Raw genomic sequence first — 7384 nt, 5'->3', positions numbered from 1 at the left:
GCTGACATCCTGTCAGCCAGTAGCCCAGGAAACAGATTCACTGTATTTAGCCTCTCAAGAGTGGCAAGCACTCCATATTTGCATTTTGACCTGACATTGTATTTAAAATAATTACTGTATGTTGCACTTCAACATCTCTTGCACTGCAACACATATCTACCTTTTTTCTTTTTAAAGTGGAAGCCATCAGTGTAACTATTGCCATGTAGCAAAGTCATTGGCCTATAATGGGTAGATGATACACATTACATGCGTTCACTGATTCTCTAGAAGTTCTTTCGGAAAGTGACATACCCAGTTATCTTGATAATATGATGGATTCCAGAAACGGCTAATGTACTTGTGGTCTGAGGTAGAGTTGTGGCACTGGCATAGCCACAGATCATTTGAACCAGATGAACCACACAGTTTCTACCTAGATGTTATCACTGTGATATAGCACACTGCCTATATAGAAGCAGTTTTATAGCAGCTATCCACCACCAAGGTTTGTATCAATTGGACCACAGTGTTTTGGGGTACATTTGGCAGTTCAGCCAGAAGGATTGCCATTCTTTTGAAGTTAGAAGATTGACAGAGGGAAATGTATTATCTTAAAAGACTGCCCAGCTTCTTGGCTCTATTCACAAGATATTATTTCTCTTTTAATTCTCTCAACTCAAAAGTATGGCCATCCTTTTGGCCAAGGACCCAAGAGTGTCCTATAGGGATATTGCTTAGGTTTTTTTCCTATCTATCTTAATAGCCCCTTTCATGAGTGAACATGCATAAGAATGGGTCAGCAGTCCCCTCCCATGCTCATTTGAAGGTCAGAATACAACCTGTTGTACACAATGGGTTTACACAATGGGTGCTAAATGTATACATTTATATACAACAGTCCCATTTTTCACTGTGATCTTTGACTTTCATTACTAGAGCTTGCAGATCATCCACATTCTTAGCTATCACAGTGGTGTCATCAGCATAACACAAGTTATTGATGTTTATCCCTCCAACTTTAAAACCATGCTCATCTTCTTCCAATCCAGCTTCTCTCAGTATATGTTGAGCATATAAATTGAATAAATATGGAGAAAGTATACAGCCTTGTTTTACTCCTTTGCCAATCTGGAACCAGTCTGTTTCACATTGTTCTGTCTGGACTGTGGCTTCCTGTCCTGTGTATAGGTGTCTCATGAGAACAATGAGATGTTCTGGGACACCCATTTTCCTATGAATAAGTCCATAATGTTGGGAAAAGTTGAAGGCAAGAGAAGGAGAGGACGACCAGCAGCAAGGTGGATGGACTTGATTACAACAGGAATGAATGCACCACTGAGAGATCTTAAAGGCTAAGTTGAAGACAGATCATCCTGGAGAGAATCTATCTATGTGGTCGCTAGGAGTTGACACTGACTTGACGGCACTTAATCATCAATCAATATACAACAGGTGCTCATTAATGGCCCTATGATGAGATGAGGGTTACTTTATGCTTTCCTGGGATCTATCCTCAGTAGAGACATTGCTCTGATCCCAATTTAGGAGCATGCTGCTCCTTCGAGGTAGGTTGCCACCAGTTGAAGACTGATCTAAAGCCATTGACCAGGCTCAGACACCTATGAATACAACAAATATTTATATACCGCTTTTTAACCAACCCCCCAAAGTGGTTTACATAGATATAAATGAATGAATGAATGTATGAAATGGCTCCCTGTCTCCAAAGGGCTCACAATTTTAAAAATGAAACATAAGGTAGATACCAGCAACAGCCACTGAAGGGATGCTGTTCTGGGGTTGGATAGGGCCAGTTGCTCTCCCCCTGCTCAGTAGAGAGAATCACCACTTTAAAAAGGTGCCTATTTGCTCAGTTAGCAGGGGATAGAACTGTGTGGCATGGGACTTACAGGCACTGTACAGCCAGAATCCACACAACTCAACTCTAGACAACAATATATTAATTTAAAAATAACTCATCAATAGCGCATGATAGTGAGAGGCACATTGGGAAGAGTTTTGCAAGTAACCCTCCAGAACCTTTTAAACCAGACTGAAGCTACTTCTACGTATATAAAATTGATTAAGAAATAAGGGTTGGGCACAGAATAAGGAATTGGGGGAAATAGGGGAAACTGGAAGTAAAGAAAGGCACACAGGAATTCAAAACAAAATACAAAACCATCAACTAACTAGCACTGAATTTTACCTTAACCTAGCAGTAGGCAGGTCCTTGGCTGAGAGAGTGTTAATATCTACATAGGAGTGTGCATGAACTGTTCGATGCTGAACTGGTTTGCCTTGAACCGGGCCAGTTTGGTGGCTCAACCGTGAACCAAACCAAAGGCAGTTCAGTCCGCGATTGAACCGAGGTAAGGCCGGTTTGGAAGGACGGGTTCGGTATCGAAAGGGAGGTAGGGGTCATGGTAAGGAAAGGAGTTTAAAGTTCTTACCGGCCTGGCACAGCTGCCAGCACCACTGCTGCCCCCCCCTACAGCCCAAGCACGCAGTGATACCTGTTCAGCAAGCTTCCTGCACAGCGATGGTGCAGTTCTGGCCTCTGTGCATGCACAGACATCATTTGTGTAGTCACATAATTTGTGTGGCCGTGCAAATGGCATCCACACATGTGGAGGCTGGAACCACTCCACCACCATGCTGGCAGCTTGCTGAATGGGGATTGCAGTGCACTTGGGCTGCACCAGAAGGGCGAGTGGTGGCACCAGCAGGCGGGCCAGGCCACTAAGAGCTTTAAACTAATTCTCTCGCCACCTCCCACCACCCATTAGAGGATTTCTCCACCCCTTTGCTTGTAAAGAGGAATCCTCACCAGATTTGCCCTTACAAGTATAGGTCCTCGAACTGCCAAACCAGTTCAGTCAAATGGCAAGGATGGTTGGTTCAACTGAACCAGTTTGGGGACATGTGGTTCGGTCCGAATTAGAACTGAAGCATGATTTCAGGTTTGTGCACACCCCTATCTCTACAGCTTCTCCCTTGGAACACCTGTTAGCAGATGGAAAATGGTGAACGCTAGCCAGGCCCTTGCCCTCTCTTTTGATAGCCCTTATGGAGGTGGAAGGCTATCCTCCTCTTACCAGGATGGACAGCTCTTGGATCCAATGAGAAGGCCTAGCACATCTCTGATATCACACTGGTTTGGGGCCAGTTGGGATTTGAGGTTCCCCCTCCAAACTGGAGGTTCCTCCTCCTCCTTTACGGGCCTAAACTTACATGACCAAAGGTGGGTCCAGTTTGAGCCAGTTACCATTTGTGGAAAAGAGCTTAGGCTTGTATCTTGATGGCCCTGTCCCTTCAATGATAAAAGTAAGAGTGTCCTCATTCAGTGATAAAAGGGAGGAATGCTCCCCATTCAGAGTACTGAGACTGAAGTGTAAGTGTAAGACATTCTTGAGTTAAGATAGAGATCTGTATTTCATCACAGGCTCCATGTTATCCTGAAGGGAGGTATTAAGTGGAGTGGCACAGGGCTCTGCCTTGGGTCCCATGCTGTTCAACATCTTCATAAATGACTTAGAGAGGGAGGAAACGTACTTGTAATATTACAGATGAGACAAAGTTGGGAGGGGTTAGATAATACATTAGAAGACAAAACCAAAATTCAAATTGACCTGGACTGGCTCAAATATTGGACCCAAACCAACAAGTGATAAAGGTAAAGGTAAAGGTTTTGCATTTGAGTAAGAAAAAAAAAATCAAATGCACAAATATAGGATGGAGTAGACCTGGCTTGGCAACCATATATGTGAAAGGGATCTAGATGTCTTAGTAGATAGTGAGGTTCTGCTGGGAGAGCGGACTTAGCATGCTCTCCCTGCAGATGAGCAGCCACTCGTAGCTGGGCGGCCAGATCGGCTGCACACATGGCTGCTGGCTCCATCATGGAGCTGGCAGAGGCTGTGGGGATACGGGGCCGCATGGCCCACAGAAGTTCTAGGATGCCCCATGTGAGTGCACAGGGCATCCTCTACTCACGTGTCGCCACGCGCCATGGTGACACACGAGCAACCAAATGAGGTTAACAGAGCACTCGCTCAGTTAACTTCATTTAAGGGGAGGGGCAATTGGGCAGGCTAGCTGCCGGTGGTTCCCACGATCCCTGGAAAGTGAGCTAATCTCCCTTAACCTGCTTTCCAGTGATCGTGGGAATAGCCTCTACATGTCAAACATGAACCAGCAGTGTGATGCAGCTGCTAAAAAAGCTAATGCAATCTTGGGCAGCATTAACAGAGGTAGTATCCAGATCATGAGAAGTAATAGTTCCACTATTCTGCTCTGGTCAGACCTCACTTGTGTCCAGTTTTGGGAACCATATTTTAGAAGGACATTAGTCCTGTTCAGGCATTCAAAAGAACACCACTGAACGCGCTTACACATGCTGAAAGTGGGTTGGAAGTCCTACCCTGGCATGTCACTCATCTCTCTTGTCCTGCTGCTCATGGAAGTGGCAGTGTTGATCTGCAAAGGGAAGTGCTACAACTGTGATGGCAGTTGCTTCTGTGAAGAGCAGCCTGGATCACCCCAAACTGCCAATCACAGAAGCACTTGCCATCACAGTTATAGTGCTGCCAGCTACAGATAAACGCTGCTGTTTTCTCACCATAGAACCATTAGCTCAGGCCTTTAGAGGTAATTAGCAGATTAAAGAATTGACCATTAATAGTACTGAACATAAGATCAGTTTATATGCAGACAACATTGCCTTAATATTAGCAGATCCCTTACAGGCTATTTCATCTATACAGGATGTGTTGTTAAATTTTGAAATAGTAGTGGGTTTAAAAATAAATCTTTCTAAATTAGAAATCTTGGGTACTGAGATCAGCACCAAGTCTCAAAAGGGCATAATTAAATCCTTGTGCATCATCAAAGTCTCTACAAAGATTAGATATCTGGGAGTACACATTTCCAAGAATCTCACAAATCTTAAACATTTCAATTTCACTCCAGTATTAAAATAGATCAAAAGAAAGATTCGGAAGTGGAAAGGGATCTATCTCTCCTGGCAGCACTTAAAATGTGTTACTACCCAAATTATTGTTTCTGTTTCAAGTCTTACTTTATCTGCTCACACTCTGCAGAGATGGCAAATTTTTTAAATCTCTTTTATTCATGCTAACAAAAACTCGAGACTTGGATACAGCGTTTGTTACACAAAAACAGCTAACAAATCCCACATCTACGTGCCTACTATGAGGCTTTTCACCTCCAAAATATCTTATGAATGCTGATCAAAGTAGAAATTAACTTGTGGGTTAATATGGAAGTTGCTGATCAATACTCTTATAGAGTTAAAAGCTTGCCTTTAATACCAGATTGGATTAACAAGTTTAAAGCAGCAGACAACCCTTTTCTGAGGGCCACTTCCAAGAGATGGGCAAAATGGCATAAGAGTTTAGTGCCCCTTCATTCACCTCTTATTCAAACTTTTTGTCATCTCAAATTTTGTTGGACTATTCTCCTTGACAACATCTCCTTGACTGTTGGAAGGTACTGATCTGGAAGTTGCCAGATTGTGTAACTTTCACCAGTGTGGAAACTCTATTGACCTAGAGGCTATAGGGGAAATTCTGGGTCCTCTATACTGCACATGGATATATCTTTTACAGTGCAGATCCTTTATATTCACCTCAGAAATAACAGCACAAGTCAATAGACAGTTAACAAATTTTGAAGTTCTAGTTTTGGAAGCCTCAGACTCCCTCAAAGCTGTGGTTTCAAAATTATATGTGCTGATCGTAAACCACACATGGAACCCACTACCTGGCCTTAAAGTGTCTTGGGGACTTCTAATAGGAAACCAAAGACTAGGAGTGGTTGAACTTAGGGAAATGCAAGACAGTTACTTCCTCCTCGGCTCAAATTAAGGATAACTTTTCTTAAAGTTTTCAATTGATGGTACCTGACCTCAATAAAATTAGCACACACTGAAGCTCTTCTCACAATCAGTGAGAAGAGCTTAAGTTGGGTTGCGGGGAGCAGGGGCGTATCTATAGGGGGGCAGGGGGGGCATGTGCCCCGGGCGCCACTTGAAGGGGGGTGCAATTTCTTAAAATTAAATAATTGTTTAAAATGGCCACCAAAAACAAAATGGCCACTGGGCATGCTCAAATGGCCTCTGTGAGGCCCTAGGGCATGCCACGCCTCACAGAGCCCATTTGAGCATGTACAGTGGCCATTTTGTTTTCAGCGGCCATTTTTATAAAAAAATATTTTTAAAAATGACCACCGCACATGCTCAAATGGTGCCTGTGAGGCCCTAGAGGCCAGTGGGAGGAGGGGGAAACTTTGCAGACCCCCCACAGCCTTTAAGATGTCCCCCAAAGGGGCTACAGGTAATTTTTTTAAAAAAATAATAATAATATAATATGTCACTGTACACATATTCAGATTGGCACTATGTACAGAGAATCAGGGCTTGTGAATACTGAGCTGAAGTTTATGAGCTAAGATTGTATCCATTTGCTCTTACTTTGCTTCTTGTGATAAGTGAGTTAAATGTGATCTCTTAATAATATGGCTATTAATGGTCAGTTTGTCTTTGAATCAATGTGAAATCCTTAGTATTAAGGCCCACTGGGAGTTTCTTGCTCTTTCTCTCATTTTTTCTGTCTTTCTGAAATACTAGAATATATTCCAAGCAGTGACACAGTTTACTCTGCATATCATTTAATTATTTTCAGAGTATCTGGGAAAAGTCAAATTCTCCATTTATTTTTAAAACTTATGTAATCGTGATGCTACAATGCATAGCAGAGAATTAGAAAGGCACTTCTTTTAGTTTTTCCAAATACAACTCCGTATAATATTTGGGTATTTCATGAGCCCCAGCATACTGAAATTTGTCGTTTTCCAGCATTTTAACCTGAGCTATCCAAACAAATTAATGATAGCCCCACAATTTGGATAGTTTTAAAAAATAAATCTGAAGTGGTAGATAGGAGCTTGACCACATGTATGATATTGGTAATTTTTGTAATTTTTTAAATTTTTAAAATAAAAGTTTTCTGAAACATGTGTGTCAGTCAGATGTATGTTGGGGGGGGTGTGGCGGGGTGTGTGGCAGGGGGGCGCAATTTCAGTGCTTGCCCTGGGTGCCGTTTTCCCTAGTTACGCCACTGGCGGGGAGAGTAGGCTTAGCCCGCTCTCCCCACAGACGATTACTATTGCAGCCCAGGGTGGCTGAACCAGCTGCCCACACGACTGCCGGCAGGGGCATCATGGAGCTGGCAGGGGCTGCGGGGATTGGGGGGGGCCACACAGCCCCCGTTACTTCCAGGATGCTGCAGAGACCCACAAACCCAGTAGGCTGCTTGTAGCCCCCCGCCGGGGGTCTCCTCATGTGTTGCTGCAGCGGTGACCTGCGCCGTGGCAATACACG

The sequence above is a fragment of the Hemicordylus capensis genome, chromosome 2 (assembly GCF_027244095.1).
Source record: "Hemicordylus capensis ecotype Gifberg chromosome 2, rHemCap1.1.pri, whole genome shotgun sequence".
NCBI lineage: Eukaryota > Metazoa > Chordata > Lepidosauria > Squamata > Cordylidae > Hemicordylus > Hemicordylus capensis.
Note: the sequence above shows the minus strand (reverse complement) of the source record.